This window comes from Phacochoerus africanus, chromosome 2 (genome assembly GCF_016906955.1).
Source record: "Phacochoerus africanus isolate WHEZ1 chromosome 2, ROS_Pafr_v1, whole genome shotgun sequence".
Lineage (NCBI taxonomy): Eukaryota > Metazoa > Chordata > Mammalia > Artiodactyla > Suidae > Phacochoerus > Phacochoerus africanus.
This window is the reverse complement of record NC_062545.1, coordinates 260,473,352-260,491,326: the sequence shown is the minus strand read 5'-3', so window position 1 is coordinate 260,491,326 and position 17,975 is coordinate 260,473,352.

The following is a 17,975-nucleotide window of genomic DNA, read 5'->3' as shown; positions in this document are numbered from 1 at the left end:
TTGAGAACTTAATGAAAGAATGATGGAGTCCAAAGGGGGAAAAATCGAGGATGACATGTAACTTTTAAGATCAGAGGATCACGTACTAAAATGAGAATGACTAGGATAAGAACAGGTTGTGATGTGGGCTCAACAGCTGTGTTTTTGGTAATATCCGAGAAAGATACTGTTATCTAGGAGTATGATGTCCAGGAGAGTCAGTACCAGAAAGAATAACAAGGTGTTTACCTACAGATAGTAATTAAAATCATGGGGTTGTATGACTAGATGAACTCACCTACTAGAGAAATAGGTCAAGAAGGAGATCAGAAGTGGCCAGGATTGATCCCTCGGCCACCTCAAAAATTAGCAGTCAGTCTGAGAAAGAATGGTCAACAAAGGTAACTGAGAACAAGAAACTAGTGTAGAAGAGAAGCAAAAACACTTTAAAACAAGTAAAATAGACAATTGTGTCAAGTATTTCTCAGAGTTCCAATAAGAGAAAGAAAAGTGACCATTTGACATGGCAACTTGGGGATAACTGATGATCATAACATTTCAGAGGGTTGTTGAAAAGCCTAACTAGAATAGGTTTAGGAGAGCATAGAGGGGCAAAAGTGAATTAACACTCTGCACCCTGCCATATGTCAGTAAGGAAATAATGCATTTTGCAGAAGTTGACTTTCACTAGCCACCCATCTATTGGTTGCTTGGCCGAAAAGTCAGAGAGATGGATAAAAGAAAGGTATAAGAGTAGTGTTCTCTGAAATGGAGAAATTATAGTGATTCTAAAATTGTATTAAACTAATTTTAACATAATCTCATTATAGACCAAGTCTTATTCTGACCAATGTGAAAGCTTTACAAAAGCATGAAACTCTTACATCCAGGGCGGACTAACCAATGTGTAAGCAAAGTACTAGAACACAAATTAACCTCTAGTATAGAATAAGTTCTTTAACTAACAGGATGTTTTATGGGAAAAGTCCAATATTGATGACTTGAAGAGTTCCTGTTGTGGCCCAGTGGTAATGAACCCAACTAGTATCCATGAAGACGCAGCTCAATCCCTGGCCCTGCTCAGTGGGTTAAGGATCCAGCCTTGCAGTGAGCTATGGTGTAGGCTGAAGAGGTGGCTTGGATCTCAAGTGGCTGTGGCCCAGGCCAGCAGTTGTGGCCTCTGATTTGTCCCCTGGCCTGGGAACCTCCATGTGCTGTAAGCACAGCCCTAAAAACAAACAAAAACAAAACAAAATAAAACAAAAAGGAGAAGAAAGAAAGAAAAGAGGATGACTGATGTGGATAAGAGAGACAGAGGAGGGAGCATATTATCTAGTGTTGCTAATGTGAATACAATTTGGTAAGATCTAAAAAGGTAGATTAAGATCAATATACAGAAGACTGTGATCCTATGGAATTTATTGTGATGTAAATGAGGAGCGAGGAAAGAGTATTAAAAAGTGAGTATTATATTATTAGTAAGTGCAAGATGATTTGGAGATGAGAGAATGGAGGTGGTCAGACCTTCTATAGGAGGTTACTAAAATAGACCACCTAAGAGGTAATGAACTATGAAACAGGGCACCAACAAATAGGAATGGATAATAAGAAAGGCTTCAAAGATGTTGCAGAAAAAAAGAAAAAAAGCCCCCTGCTGTGGGCTCTTAGCAATCCACTCTTGTGGTCAAGTCCACGGTGGATCAGACTGTTAGCACTTTCCAGCACAAGGATTCATAATCTGGGGTTTCCCGCTGTTTTCTGTATGAATGAGGAGCTGTAATGACAGACAGGTGTAGGGAGAGAGCACTGAGAGTCTTCTGCAGAGTGGCAGACTGCAGCATGTGATTGGTGCATTCACGAGCATGGTCTTGCTCGCTGCAACCATTATAGAGGATTTTGCTTATCTCTGACCATCTGCTCTAGCCCAGGATATCCTCTCTCCTCTACCCTGCAGACTCTCAGGATGCTTTCTCAGGCAATAATGGAAGGAGAACTAGAAAGGAGAAAAAGGAAAAGCTGTCTCCTCCTTAAATTGTTCTGAGACTTAGCTCTATATTGGGGTGGTGGTGCATGCATGCATTCACACTTAGAAACAATTGGTCCCAACATGTAAAATGGATAAAGGCATTGCTGTTCTGATTGAGGCTGGGATAAAAGCCTAAAAGTCCACTTTTTGGCTGGCACTATGAGGTCCTCTTAATGGCCTTTGTGGGATTATAGGAAGTGCAGTTAGAAAATTATTGATCCAGCACCCTCATTTTCATGCTGGGAAACAATCTCAGAGAGATGAAGTTACGTTTGCAAGGCCCCACAGCTTTTCAGCAACATGATGCCTGAAACCAAGCCCTACTCCAGTACTTTTCTTCATAATAAATTCATTCTGTTCAGGATTAATACTGTCTTTCAGTTTTTCTGTGGTTTCTAGCTCACTGTATTAAACTTGTCTTTTGAGTCTGACATTGACATGTGGGGTCTTCCTGATGGTGAGGAAACTGCCTCTCCCAGGGATAGCCAATTACTGGAGTAAATAATACATCTCTGAGATACCCTGCACATGCAAACTAACCAACCCCAAACCCAACTCCCTCAAACACACACATCTCCTCTGACTTTTATGCTCTAAGCCAAAGTTCCTGCCTTAATCACCCCAAATCTAAGTACCAGACAAGTCAGGACAACCACTGTACCTCAAAACATGCTGAAATCATTTACACTAGTCAATCCCACACCTGTTTGCCTGCCTTACCTGTTTTTCCCCCCATGGAAACCACAGTAACGGCCCTTGTCCACGTTTCTTCCCCCTGCTTCTCCCTCCTGACCTACCCCTCATGCTTCTCATGACCCTGCATAGTGTGGCAAGCCCCTTCCCCTTGGGAGCTGTGAGTAACAGACTATTCTTTTCAATGGCCGTCATCTCCTGATCCCTTGGACTCACAACAGCTGAATAACAATAAACTCTACATGTTAAAACACCCATGTCTTCATACTATATGATCCAGCAATCCCACTCCAGGGCATCTAAAAGATACATGTACCCCAATGTTCCACTGTAGCACTATTTAGAATAGCCAAGGCAAAGAAGCAACCTACATGTCCATCAATAGAGGAATGGATAAAGAAGATGTGGCACATATATATAATGTAATATTTCTCAGTCACCAAAAAGAATGAAATAATGCCATCTGCAGAAACATGGATGGACCCAGAAACTACCACACTAAGTGAAGTTAGACGGTGAAAGACAAATACCATATGATATCACTTATATGTGGAATCTTTAAAAAAAAAAAAAGGATACAAATGAATTTATTTGCAGAACAGAAAGAGACTGACAGACTTTGAAAAACTTATGGTTACCAAAGGAGACAGGTCTAGGGAGGAGTGGACTGGGGGGTTTGGGATTGACATATGTACCCTCAGGTATATGGAATGATTGGCCACCAGGGACCTGCTGTATAGCACAGAGCACCCTACTCAATATTCTGTGATAATCTATATAGGAACAGAACCTGAAAGAGAACATATATGTGTTTATGTATGACGGAATCACTTTGTTGTACAGAAGAAATTATCCCAACCTTGCAAATCTACTATTCTTCAATAAAACTTTAAAAAAATTAAAAAATTAAAAAATAAAGCACTTGTGTCTACATCCCTGTTCTCTATCTTTTTTGTTTGTTTGTTTGTTTTTTGCCTTTTCTAGGGCTGCATCAAAGGCACATGGAGGTTCCCAGGCTAATCAGAGCTGTAGCTGCCAGCCTATGCCAAAGCCACAGCAACGTGGGATCTGAACCATGTCTGTGACCTACACCACAGCTCACAGCAACACCAGACCTTAACCCACTGAGTGAGGCCAGGGATCGAACCCACAACCTCATGGTTCCTAGTCGGATTCGTTAACCATGGAGCCACAACGGGAACTCCTCTTTGTCTATCTTACCCATTGCAGTGTAAGCCCCAACTCTGTAGCCTATATGTAGCTGACACAAAGAGCAAACACCTAATACATACATGCCAAAATCCTGCCTTTCAATGTTTAAATGATGATTAGAAACTTACTACATGCAACAACCTCCTCTTCGCATGGTCACTGTTCTCAATGAGCTTACTTTTAAATCCTTACCAAGGATAAATAAGACATACATCTAAGGAATGGTTTCTTAAAAACTGAGGATGTATTATGTCAAAATAAAGACTCAGATACGTTTCATTCACATCTACCAGGAAATAAAATTGCCACAAGAAGGTGGAACTTAAGAAGGCAAGTGGTGTTGATATGCAAAGAGAGGTATGAGGCATTTCAGTTGGCAAGTATGAAATAAAGTCATAAATGTAGAGAAACACAGGGATGCTTAATTACCTTGCTTTAAACACTTCAACATCTCAACATTTTCTTTAGGGAAATGTCCAAACACATTAGTATGACTTATAAGAGAAGGCTCTTCTGCTTTTTTCATCGGACCAACTTTTCTTCCCTTGCTCCTCTAAGAGGACTCCGGTACTTTCCAAATCCAAATACCTTCACTCTCTTCAATGTCTCCACAGTCTCCCCTCTCAACTATAAAATTTACAACAGTATAAGGATGTCCAATCATCTATATTTAGCGTGAAACTCTAAATTCCCTGAAGGTGTGTGTGGTGGGTGGTTGGGCACTGGTCTTGTGTTGGCCATTGCCGTATCTACCTGATTAGCACATAGTAAGTATTCAGGAAGTATTAACTGATCAATTGATTGATGAAGAAAGGAAGAGGGAGTTTTCCCAGTGTGGCTCCAGCAAGAACTGAGTGGATTTTTTTTTTTTTATCTTCCCAGCTGTAATACTCAAAGTTTAAAAGGGATGGATATGATTACTAATTGCACTGGGACAATGGGAATACATGAGACTTTCCTAGCAAACCACAAATGTGCCATTCCAGCCCCAGCAGTCCTCTCAGGATCAGTTGAGGTCTTTGTTGCAATCACATTACAGTTCAACTTCTCCTTCTTGCCAGTCCTGCTTCCTTCATCCCCTATCCCTCATCAGTGTGGTTCTCAAGAGCAAATCTTCTACATGCCAACCTTAGAGTCTGGGTCTATTTCTCAGAGAACCTGATCTTACAGGGAGATGACAAAAAAAAGAAAAAAAGAAAAAAAAAAAGAGTGGTAGGAAAAGCTAGACTCACTATTTGAATTCACGTGATAGCAAACCCATGCTCTAAATCGCTCTGCCACACTGACTCCTGAGCACCCCATGTTAGGTATTTATGCATTGCAAATGGATAGTTTGGAAAATGAGAATGGCCGTTTTTCCTGAAATCTGAGGTCAATTTTGGCATCATAATATTTGCATAAAGAAGAAATGGAAGGATTTTTCACTTTCTTCTTGGAGTCAAAAGCATATAACAAACCTGTGATGGATTTCCTACAACGTTATCAATTCAAAGAATTTTGAGAGTTGGACAAGAAATAATAGGTCTTCTAGACTCACCCACTTTTTTTTTTTTAATCTTTTTGCCTTTTCTTGGGCCGCTCCCGCGGCATATGGAGGTTCCCAGGCTAGGGGTCGAATCAAAGCTGTGGCCACTGGTCTACGCAGAGCCACAGCAACACAGGATCCGAGCTGCGTCTGCGACCCACACCACAGCTCACGGCAACGCCGGATCCTTAACCCACTGAGCAAGGCCAGGGATCGAACCCGCAACCTCATGGTTCCCAGTCGGATAGGTTAACCACTGCGCCACGTGGGAACTCCTAGACTCACCCACTTTTTAATCTGGAATTGCATCACCAATGCTACTGCTTGAATGCCTGCATTAAAAAGAAAAAAAAAAATCTTGGAATTGCATCACCAATGCTACTGCTTGAATGCCTGCATTAAAAAGAAAAAAAAAAAATCCTCTAGCTTTGAGGTTAGTGGTTCCCAAAAGCTGGTCCATGTTCTAAGTCAGTGATAACAGAGTTCCAGGGGCAACTTAGGGGTTCAATAAATATATGCTAAACAAATGAACTCTTAAACTCTCTAGACTTTCTGAATAGGAACCTACAAGTTAAAGTGGTAAGTATATATTTTAGTTAAGTCCTTCCAAGTGATTCTGATGCAGAATCAGGATTGAGCAACATCACTGAGGTTGTTAGATTAAAATTCTTGCTATGGCAAAATACATATACCATTAATTTGCCACTTACCTATTTTATTTTACTTTATTTTTGCTTTTTAGGGCCGTACCCACGGCATATAGAAGTTCCCTGGCTAGGGGTCGAATCAGAGCTATAGCTACTGGCCTACACCGCAGCCACAGCAATGTGGGATCTGAGCCTCATCTGTGGCCTAGACCACAGCTCGCAGCAATGCTGGATCCTTGACCCACTGAGCAAGGCTTGCTATTGAACACACATCCTCAAGGATATTAGTCAGATTCATTTCCACTGCGCTACAACAGGAACTCCCTCAACTATTTTATTTTAAAAATTTGCTTATTGTGATAAAATACACATAACATTTAAGCTAATTTAAAATGTACAATTCAGTAGCATTAAATATACTCACAATGCTGTACAATCATCATCACTACCTAGTTCCAGAGTTTTCCACCATCCCAAAAGGGAATATATACTCATTACACCAACACTTCTCATTTCCCCTCCCACCAGGTCTGAAACAGTTCTTCATTTTTTGGATCCATCCAGGTCAGTATATCTCTTGGGTAATGTTTACATTTCTTTTTTGTATCCTGAGCCTAATCATATCAGACCAAACTTGCCCATCTGGTGTGATTTGGAGACTACACATATCATGGGTTTTTTTCCTCTTGATCTGTTTCTATTTGTCTAAATCCCCTTTAAACTGTGCTCTCTGAAACCTGGCATGGTTTTAATAGGAAGCATAAAGCAGAGCTATCTCCTACTTGGAGGCTGACACTACATTTCTTTAATTTAGCCTTAAATTGTTTTAGTTTTTAGAGCGGCTATTTTACACTTCTGATGAACACTGAACTTGACAAATAATTTTTCATATGTGCTGCTGGTAAGTCTCATTTCCTTATGTGTAAAGATGTTTTAAGAATCTAAATTCAGGACTTTACATTCATCCTTTTTAAATTTGTTTAAAGCACTTTTTTTTTTTCCAACTCACTGAGATCTTTTGAGATCTAGTATTACAATTTAATTATTGGCCTGATTCAAGTGAATTTCAAATGTTATCACCAGGCTGTATCTTCCAGGGCTTCTGAAAACATTAAAGAACTTTTATATATATATATATAATGTGTTGAATTTTATGAGTCTCATAAAGCCTTAGATAATGCTTTGCAATATCCATCTATCTATTCAGTAATTCACAACATTTACTTAGAATCTTGCATATGCCAAATACAGCAACTGTGTAGTCTGTGATATTATAACACTATGGGAAAATTTAATCCCATCTTGTATTAGTCAGTGGATAGGCTAAATATCCATGATGGCCATCAGAAGGTGTTCTGTCCCAAAAGCAGAGAGCTTTCTCCTGGTTTGTACAGAAGAGGAATCAGAGAGATCTGAAGACTGAGAAAGACCCAATGTGTGGTTGTTTCTTGCCTTTTTTTTTTTTTTTTTTTTTTTGCTGCACTTGTAGCATATGGAAGCTCCAAGGCCAGTAGCTCCAGTAGCAGCAACCTGAGCTGCTGCAGTGACAACCCCAAATCCTTAACCCACTGCACCACAAGGGAACACTGTGGTTGTTCCTCTTAATATGGAAGAAGGACTATGTGAGAAGAAGTGTGGGCAGTCTTCAAGGGCAGAGAGACAGTCAGCAATAAAAGGGGGACTTCAGTCCTATGACCTCAAGGAAATTCTTGCAGAATTTAGAAATAGATTCTTCTCCAGGGTCTTCAGATAAATTCTGAGTCCAGTCAACACCTGGATCTTAGTTTTGTAAAAGCTGGAGCAGAGGACTCAGCCAAGTCTACTTGGATTTTTTACCAGCAGAAACTGTGCATTAGCAAATGGTATTGTTTTTAGCCTCTAAATTTGTGATTATTTGTCATGAAAAAAATAAAATGCATAGTCAGAGTCTAGTCAGGAAATAATGCTAGGTTTTATGAATAGAGGGCATTTCAGTTTCATTTGATTGGTCAAACAGATGAAAACAAAAAAACAAAGAGGTAAGATGCAAAATAAGGGAGTCTGAGTCAACTTAAGGATTCCAAGAACAGGAAAAACCATCACCTCTAGGACTAGGGGTACAGTGGAAGGCAGAGAAGTTGCCAGAGGAGAGTTGGAATGATAAGAGAAGTAGACTAGTGAGAGCTGGAACCAGAGGCAATGAAGTCACTGTAAGTGCCACTCAAACCAAGAAGAATGGGAGAACTACTCTTAAATTTCCCCTTCTACCCTACTATTGTTCATCAACCCCTCCCATTGGCTACTCTACCAGGGGGCCAAAGAGCAAGGACTCTTAGAAGATGTTGTAATGTTTTCCATGTGATTTAGAACAAAGAGAGAGAAGGATAAGGAAATGAATTTGAGAGTAAGAGTCAAAGTTCCAGCACAGAGTTTTCACTATAGATTTTATAGACTAGCTAAACAGATAAGAAATAATGTAACTGCCATCCAGTATAAGTCTTACAATTTGCAAAGTTTGGTGTCAAGCATATACATGCATATCTCATGGAATCCTCTCAACAATTTTGAGTTATATTGGCCCAATTCTTCACTTTCCCCTGCTTCCTCAATCTTGCCATTGCCTTATCTTGGGCCAAATTCCTCTCCTTATCCCCGACTCCAAGATTTAGCAATCTGACTTTCTTTGGCTGATGATGCAGTGTGGTTGTAACAATGTGCCAGTTCCAGACCTTGGCTTGAAAAAGTGTCATATGTTTTCCATGATCCCTTTTGTGTCTGCCACTTCGGGGGAAGAATGAGTACCAGTTAAACTGCTGACCCGAGGAAGATGAGACAAATGGAGCAGAACCACCCAAACCAATAACCCTCAGGGAGAAGCAGAGCTGCCTCCACTGCTGCAGCCTAGAGAAGAGCTCCAGCTCAGTCCAACCTCCATCAGCCTAACCCAGTGATTAGGAGAGTAAGTGATTCTGTTTTAAGCCACTGAATTATCTGTTGGTCATCTATGCAAAATAATTGTGGTCATAGTTAATAGTCTTGAGAGTTATACAGCAGATTAATGAAGTGCAGATGGTTAAGAAAGCCATCCATGATCACAAGAGCCAGTCAGGATCAGAGAGGGCTCAGTTCGTTGCTTAGCCTGATCACTATACTCTTAAACACTAACTGTACTTATTACAATCAATCTTGGATCTTTGCTTTAAATTGGGAAGTAGGAGCAGGAGTTAGTGATCGCTTTGGGATTCATCATTCAGATCCCACCTTTTTTATATGGAATTGCTGTCAGAGTGGCCATTCTTTTCTTAAGAAATGAGATATTACCAGGAGAACCCAGCTCCCATGGAGAAGAAACAAACACAGGGCCCAGAAGCTGTCTGACTAAGACCATGTCATTCATCGTCCCCAAGCTGCTCAGAGACAGTGATGCAGTGTTCCAAGCTGCCTCTGAAATAGGCGAGCAGCTGGGCTGGAGCTTACAGCTGGTGATTTAAGGTAGTGGCTATACCATTCCATGCTGCCACTCTGCCCTCAGAGGAATTCACATAAGTGGGGAGTAGATGAGCTCTCAAGGGAGGTGGTCAGGCCAGTGGTGCTGAAGCATAGGGGAAATTTATGGCAGTGTTTCCAAATGCTGCCAGCAAACCAGTTAAGCTTCAACAGACTGAAAAGTCTTTTCCCTTGCTTTCCTCCATTTATACCACTACCATCTAGTAGTGATTCCTGGGATCCCAGGGCTGTGTTATAGCTACAAGAGCCACCCAGGATCTCATTTCTTTATTCTTCTTTCCATTCAATGACTCATGCTTCTCAGCCCCTTTGTACCACCCATCATAATAAAACAGTCACAGTGGAAAAAGTACAAGATTAGACATCAGAGACCCAGATTTGAATCCCAAATCACAATAATTATCATTACATAATTGTTGGTGCTATTAAATAATGTTAGCTAATCAGTATCATTATCACTATTACACCTAATAATTATTTAATGTAAACTATAAAATTGTATATATAAATCATTTCAGGCAATAAGCCTGTGAGGTAGAGAGCATGACTCTCACTTTAAAAACAAAGCAACTGCCACTCAGAAAATGTAAACGACTTGCCCAATATCCTACAGATAAAAGGGTCACGGAATTAACCTTGAACCCAGCACAATAGGCTTTAGAAATCACGTTGCCAAACTCCTTAGAGGCCCCACTTCCTAGCTGTGATTCCCTTCCTTAGATGCCCCACTTCTATTGGACAACTAACGTAATTAAATTTTTTCACACTCATTTTGGCTTTCTGAAAAAGAAACCATGATAGTACATCTATTTGTCTGGGTTCATTGAATTACAAGTGATAGAAAATCTAATACCTAGTGGTTAAGAGCAAAAGAGAAAATACTGATTGATGTAATTGGGGGGCGGGGGGGTACTCAGACGATGTCATCTCTCAACACTGTTTTTCTCTGGGTTGGCTTCACTCTAGGTAGGGTTTCTACAGATGGTGTTCATGACAGCTACAGGCTTAGACTCTACTGGCCACAGCAACTCCAGAGACAAAAAAGCATCTTTCCACAAAAGTTGCAACAACCATCCTAAGATATGTTTATCCAAAATCAGTCCAAGAGCACAAATAACAGAATATATTAATTGTATGTGACTAGGTTATGCTTCAACCCACACAGAAGTGGGTTGGTGAACCACCTAACCTACTCATTGTGGAGACTGGACTGTATCAAAAAAAAAAAAAAAAATCAACAGATTGTTACTAGAAGATTAAGGAACCTGGCATGTTCTCTCTCTCTCTTATTTTTTTCTTTCTTTCTTCTTTTTTTTTTTTTTTTTTTTTGCTTTTTAGGGCTGCACCTATGGCATATGGAAGTTCCTAGGCTAGGGGTCAAATCAGAGCTACAGCCACCGGCCTACATCACAGACACAGCAACGCGGGGTCCAAGCCGCATCTGAAACCTACACCACAGCTCATGGGAATGAGGAACTTGGCATATTCTAAGCATTTACTAATTAATGCATCATCATATCACAAAATCTTTTTACCCTTATTCTTCACAACATCCTCAAGAATACACTGGGTGGGTATTATTAGAACCACCTTATATTTGAAGAAAGAATAGCTTGGAGCAAAGAAAGCATTTTTATAAGATCACATGGCTAATAAGTTGCAAAGTCAGGAATCATACTCAGATATACCAACTCCAGATTTTGTGCACTAATTTTAGAACTGGAAACAGTCATCCTCTTAAGTGGCAGCCACTCTCTTGAATAATAGCATCTTGAGACTTAACCCAGTACTTGTGAGTATAAATAAAACTTTCTCCTCAAAATCCATACAACAAGGAACTTTGACCCCACTTATCAGAAACACACCTTTCTGGAAGACTTAAAGGTTGAGACTTGACACTGGCACGTTGAATTTCTTACCTCCTTATATTCCCTTCCCAATTGGAATGCAATTTCAAAAGGCTAGAGCAAAAAATAAAAAATCAAAAAATCTTGGCTGTTCTCTGTCTATCTTATCAGCTCAGCAGAACAGGAGTGATGGCTGCCCAGGAGCCATGCCAGCAGATGAATTTTGCTTGGTGAGCATAAGTTCTTGGCCCAGAGTTTATCTTTATAGGTATGCTATAAGGAGGCAATGAGGGAAATGGAATCTGAACTGAAGAAGAATCACCATGAAGCAGCAGCTGAGCAAGAGCAGATCCAAAGCAAAATCCAGCTGTGAAACCAGTCAGGAGAAAGAAAGTATTGAGAGCAATATGCAAGTGGGAAATTTAGAAGGAACTGCACACATTCTCACATCCATTTATATAAACTCCATTGGGGTATTCTGTAACCATTTAATATAGTATTGGAGAAATATGTTTATTGACATGTAAAGATACAGGAAAAAAAATCAGGAGTGCACTAAGAAATCCACACCTGCTATCTCCTTAATCCCTAATCACTCCATGAGATATTATTCCCATTTTCAAGATGAGAAAACCAAGTTCACTAGTGTTATATAAACAGCCCAATGTTTTAACCATGTCAAAGATGAGCGTCCATACTGACTTTCACTATGCTATTCTGGCCCAAAATATCCACAGATAAAGGCCATGAAAACCTCACCCCAAGACTGAAAAGTTGGCATTATACATATGTTTTGTTTTCTTTGCTTTATCTCCCCTTTGCTTATATGGATTTTCCTACTTTTGTTATAATGATGATTATAAGCACATATCACTTTAATAACTCAATTATTATAAGTCAAATAAAACTTTATTTCTATTAAACATTCAAATAAAGTTTTCTTTTGCCATATACCTACATATGTCACTTTAATAATTCATCATTATTATGAATCAAATAAAATTTACTATCAATTAAAAGTATTAAACTTTTAAAAACCATACACCTAGTAATTTTTCTTGTCCTCTGGGTTCAGAAATGTATAAAATAGACTCCTTCCAAGAGCTCAACATCTTGAGCCAACAAGATATGACCCTTATGAATAAACTGTAAGCAATTATTAACACTTTGTTCTATAGGAATCTAGCTGAGGGATGAGAAAATTTATTTGCATTTTAGCATTGCTAATATTTATGGAAACTCAGACTTAAAAACCATCATGTCTATCATTTCATTTAATTCTGAAAGTAAATATGTAAACTACTTAGGCAAAATATTAAGACCAGCTGATTTCTGATGGGGACAGCATGGCTCAGAGAAGCTGAGGGACTTTCTGGGAGTTAGTTGATTAATACAAGACAAAAGATGGTTTTGAACCCAGAGAGGCTAACTCCAAGCCCAAAACTCTTTTCAGCATAGAATGTAGCCTCTTGTGTAGCATGTTATGCTTTTGAAAATGCTTCATATTTATTTTATTTATTCTTACTAAGGGAATTAAAATTTTCTACTAAAGTTGTATCTATTTATTTAAATTTAATAGGGATAATACAAGTTTGCTCATGTACCCTTAAACTCCATGAGCTAAGTCTACATTATTACATCTACAAACTGACAGCAAATTACCTCGTCTAGTGAGGTACCTCATACTAGTGGGCTATGATACAACAAATATAGATTGAGAAGTCTAATGCCTTGCCAGATACTAAATTTATATATTTTTTCTCAAAATAAAGTAATTTTGTCTTCTTTTTATTATGAAAATATTATATGGTCATGCTCATGGTTTTTAAAAATAGACAATACAGGGAGAGAAGAAAATAAGTCCATCAGAATTTCATTCCTCCCAAGATGCCCACAGCTTCCACAATCATATTTCTAAAAACATATTTCCATATCTATTGTTTTATAATTGTTTGTGAATGATTTCCTTGCAGGGCTATTGATCTGCAACTAAGGCAATTAATCTACTTAATTTACATAGAGTATTTACTATATATCAAGAAATATGTTAGGTTCTGGGGATACAAAAGTGAATAACCCCACAAGAAAATTATATTTGGGAATTAAACATTGACAATATTAAAAAAAAAAAACTTAACTACGGGAAGAAAAGTATAAGTTTTTTTGCCTTACATTTAGTTCTTTTACAACTCTTTATTTACATTAATACTAAATTAAGTACATTCTATTTTCTTATAAATACCAGAAATTTCTCCCAATTACCTACCCTCTTTTGTCTAAATATAATAATACTCTGCTCTAATTTCTTTTTAACATATGTAGAAACATAGTCATAGAATATTAGATATAGAAGAGGTATGATAAGGAATACAGAATAGTTACTCAAATATTTTTGTTCAGTTAATGAGCAACTGAATGAAAGAAGGAGGGGAAAACCTGCTATTCAAAGGGTTCAATGAGAGGATTCTATTGAATTGTATATACAGACTCTCCTGTGTTCCTGCAAATTGGCTACATTCCATCTATGCCCCCATGTGCTTGAAAGATTTTAATGTCAGGACAAGAAAGCATGGCTAAAATTGGGGAAATCTGAATTTCTTCCCTGATATTATATGTTTTTAAAATTACAAAAGTAGTATGTGCAATTTGCAAAAAAAAAAAAAAAGATTAAAACAATCAACAGGAGGTAAAAATTTTAGTGATTGTCACATCTTACCCCATCCTGATCTCAACATTCAATATAGCCATTTGACAAAAATGCATGCTTTTTTAGGTATTATTTTTATTTTTATATTTTGAAATAAAATAATTTTATATTATAATTATATTTTAATTAATTTCTATCATATAACTATAATCATTGACATAAAATTTTATAAAAAGACATGGCATCATACTTCATACTCTACACATTGTACTACGAAGGGCAAGCCTACAATTTCTTGTGCTAGTTTTTCTTTGTTTGTTTTTGGCTGCACTGCAACACTGCACCCATGGCATGTGGAATTTCCTGGGCCAAGGATCAAACCTGCATCACAGCAATGACCCAAGAGACTGCAGCGGCAATGCCAGATCCTTAACCTGCTGTTCCACAAAAGAACTCCTATTTTGCGTTAGTTTTAAATAATGTCACGTTTAAGAGTATGAGTTCTGCATCCTGGCAGATGCAAGTTTGATCCCATGCTACCTATGTTATCTTGCACAACTGATTTATCCTCTGAGCTTCAGTTTCTCCTAGAGTCAACAGCAATAAAAATATATGTATACCTTCCTAACAACAATGTAGTGAAGAATACTTGACATCATCTGTAATAATATCATTATTGATGCAATGACATTCTCTAAAGCATGGATATACGGCTTCAAATGGATTTCCCTCAAAATTAATGTCCACCCCAACCCCCAGAATGTGACCTTATTTGGAAATTCAGTTAATATTGCACATGCAATTAATTAGTTGAAATAAGGTCATGCTGGATCAGAGTGGGCTCTAATCCAATGACTGATGTCCTTATACGAAGGGGGAAATGTGGACATGACGCACATGGAGAGGAGAAACTCATAGGAGAACAGTGCACTCTCAAAGGCAGAGACTGGAGGAATAATCTGCATGCATTGCCAGCAATCAGCAAAAGCTGCAAGAGGCAAAGATCCTCCCCTAGAGCCTTCAGAGCAAGCCTGCAAAAGATTTGATTTTGAACTTTCAGTTGCCAGAACTGTGAGGCAATACACTTCTGTTGTTTCAAGCCACTTAGTTAGTGGTAATCTGTCAACACTGCCCTGTGAAGCTAACGCAATGGATATATTTTTAGCCCTTTTAAAATTCATATACATTTAAAGTGTCTTATCATTATTGCTTTTGTTTGTTGTTATGTGCAATGTTGTGGGTATTTCCATGACTGATTCCAGAAATATATTTGTTGAGCTAAGGATAAATATATTTAAATTTTTGATGGCTACTGCCAAATTGCCCTATAAAAAGGTTGTATAAAACTATACTCTGGCATCAATATATGAGAGTGCCCTTTCTCTATATTCCCACTAAAGATGGATAGTGTCATTTTCTCCATATGAGAGCTGTGAAGGAGTATTTCAGCACTTAGTATAACTTATCTGCACTTTAATTTCTCCTACCTATAAAACTGAGAAGGTAACAACATTTATTTTTCAAGTTGTTGTGTGAATAAAAGTGCCAAATACTTAGAATAGTACCTGACATACAATGAACAGCTTAATAAATGCTGCTTTTTTTCTTTATTATTATTATTATTATGACTGAAGTGTTTAAGAAGAATAACCAGCCCAGAAAACACAGTCTCTTCCATTTAATAATTACTGCAAATTATTGGTGAGTGTGAATACTTTTCATTCCACCTGATTCCAAGTCTATTTATTTCTCATCAAATAGAGCTTTTCTTGATCTTGGTCAAGTAACTACAAAAGAGGTGCTTTGTCTCTATGGTTGTCTCATTAATTGAGCACCTTGTTTTCCATTCTTTTCTTTCTTCCTCTCCTCTTTCTTTCTTCCACTCTCTTTTCCTTCCTTACTCTTTTTTTTTCCTTTTCCTCCTCCCTCTCTCCTTTTAATTCCTTGAAAAAATAAACTGAAATTCAGAGAGGCAGAAATGTATTCTGGGTAAATATGTGTCCTTAAAGATACATAGTAGATATACAATTGGGAAAAAGACTGATTAACATCCAATCTTTGCTATTAGTAAACACATTTGAGACAAGTCATTTAATGACTTTGCATGGTAGTTTCATTATTCATTCATTCATTTCTTTATCTCACAAATATTTCTCAAGAACCTTCTAAGGGCTTCTGTGTGAAGACACAACAGTGAATAAGAGAGATGCAGCAATTGTTCCCACGGGACTTTAATTTTATTGTGAGAAAGATATTAAAATCCAAAATTCAGTGATTTCTTTATTGTTGTAATAAATCTACCCTCGGAAAGTGAAAAAGCAAGTATCAGGGATATTTATCTTGGGCTGGAAAGTTAGGGAAGACTCCTTTAAGGATGTCACATTGCATCTGATATCTGAAATATGCCTAAAAGTAATCCAGGCAAAATGGGAGCAAAGGACAAGCTATAAGCAGAGAGAACAGGGACGTGAGTCCAGAAGGCATACGGCTCACAATTGAAAATCTGAAAGACTACTTGTGTAGTTAGTTAGAGGGTAGGATAGCTGGATAGGCAGGGGCTGGATATGCACAGTATATAAGATAGGTTAACAATCTAACAGCTATATGCAAAATAAAGTATATTCCCACTGCAGGTCAGAGTTGTGTGAGTGATTTCATGACTCTACTAAAATGGGTTAATAGTAACATTATTTAAAATCATATCACAAATTGTTTATGCTTTGGGAACTTCTCACTCTAATAATGGAATTGGGTTGGGGGCAGGGGGGCTTGAAGCAGGGAAACCATTGAGGAAATCCCTATAATGGTCAAGGAATGAAGTAATACCATCGGAGTATCATGTGTGACATGAGTCATATGTGAAAGACTTTAAGGAAGAACAGACTTAAAATTTTTAAAAATGTTGACACTACCCAGCTCCCATGTGATGACTAAATCTATTCTCTATTTGGTTGGAGAAAGCACTTTGTTAAGAAAGATTCTGAAGCCAAGGCATGGGAAGGGAAGTGTATCCTGAGTAATTAGCAATGGTTACCATGAGTACAGGAAAGCTGGGTAACATCAGGGATTCTCCCAACATGCTTTGCCTGTCAAACATTTATTTTGCAGACCAGTAACTAAGACCAGAGAGACCAAGTGAATTTTGAGATTTCACTTTCCACAGTCTGTACTAAAGCTGAGATGAGAGCTCCTATCTCTTTCTGGTTTCCTAGGCTCTCTTTATAGTTTACTTTGCTAGACTAATCTGACTCTAAGGCAATCATTATTCTCATTCATCTTTAAATATTTCCCTTCTAAGAAGTATGAATCAGATCACCCACTACTTCAGATCAGCTTTAAAACGTGCAAAGTAATGTATCATGCTTTTCCTGAAATAATTATAAAATATTTATCAATAATAAACTTAAGTTATACTCTAAATAACTACTGGACTTAAGTATTATTTCCTATATAAATAAGAAATAAATATTGTTACTAAGCATTGTTTTATACTGACTTTATTAAAGGCCTCAACTTTTGCTAGCTTGTTGTCATGGGCACTGGAGGGCTTCAAATGAGAAGAGATGTATGGACAAACTGTGAAGCTCTTTCCCTGAGAAGTACAGAGCAAGTAGGGAGGGTGTAGAGAGAGAGAGGCTGGGGGAGGACACATGATGAGAGTGGTAACAGAAATAAAGAGCTGTATGTGTTAGAGACATTTTGGTGACAAAATAAAGATTCACTTCAGAATCAGACCTACCTTAGCTTATTCTAAGAGTGCCTTTTCAGGCATTCATAATTTTTTCCCCACTTTGGGTGAAATTCTAATAATGCTTAACTCATAGTATTGTTCTAAGACATAATGAAAGAGCATGTAGAGACCACAAAATGGCTTTCCGTCAAATAATTTCACTAGACTGATGGGGTTTATTTT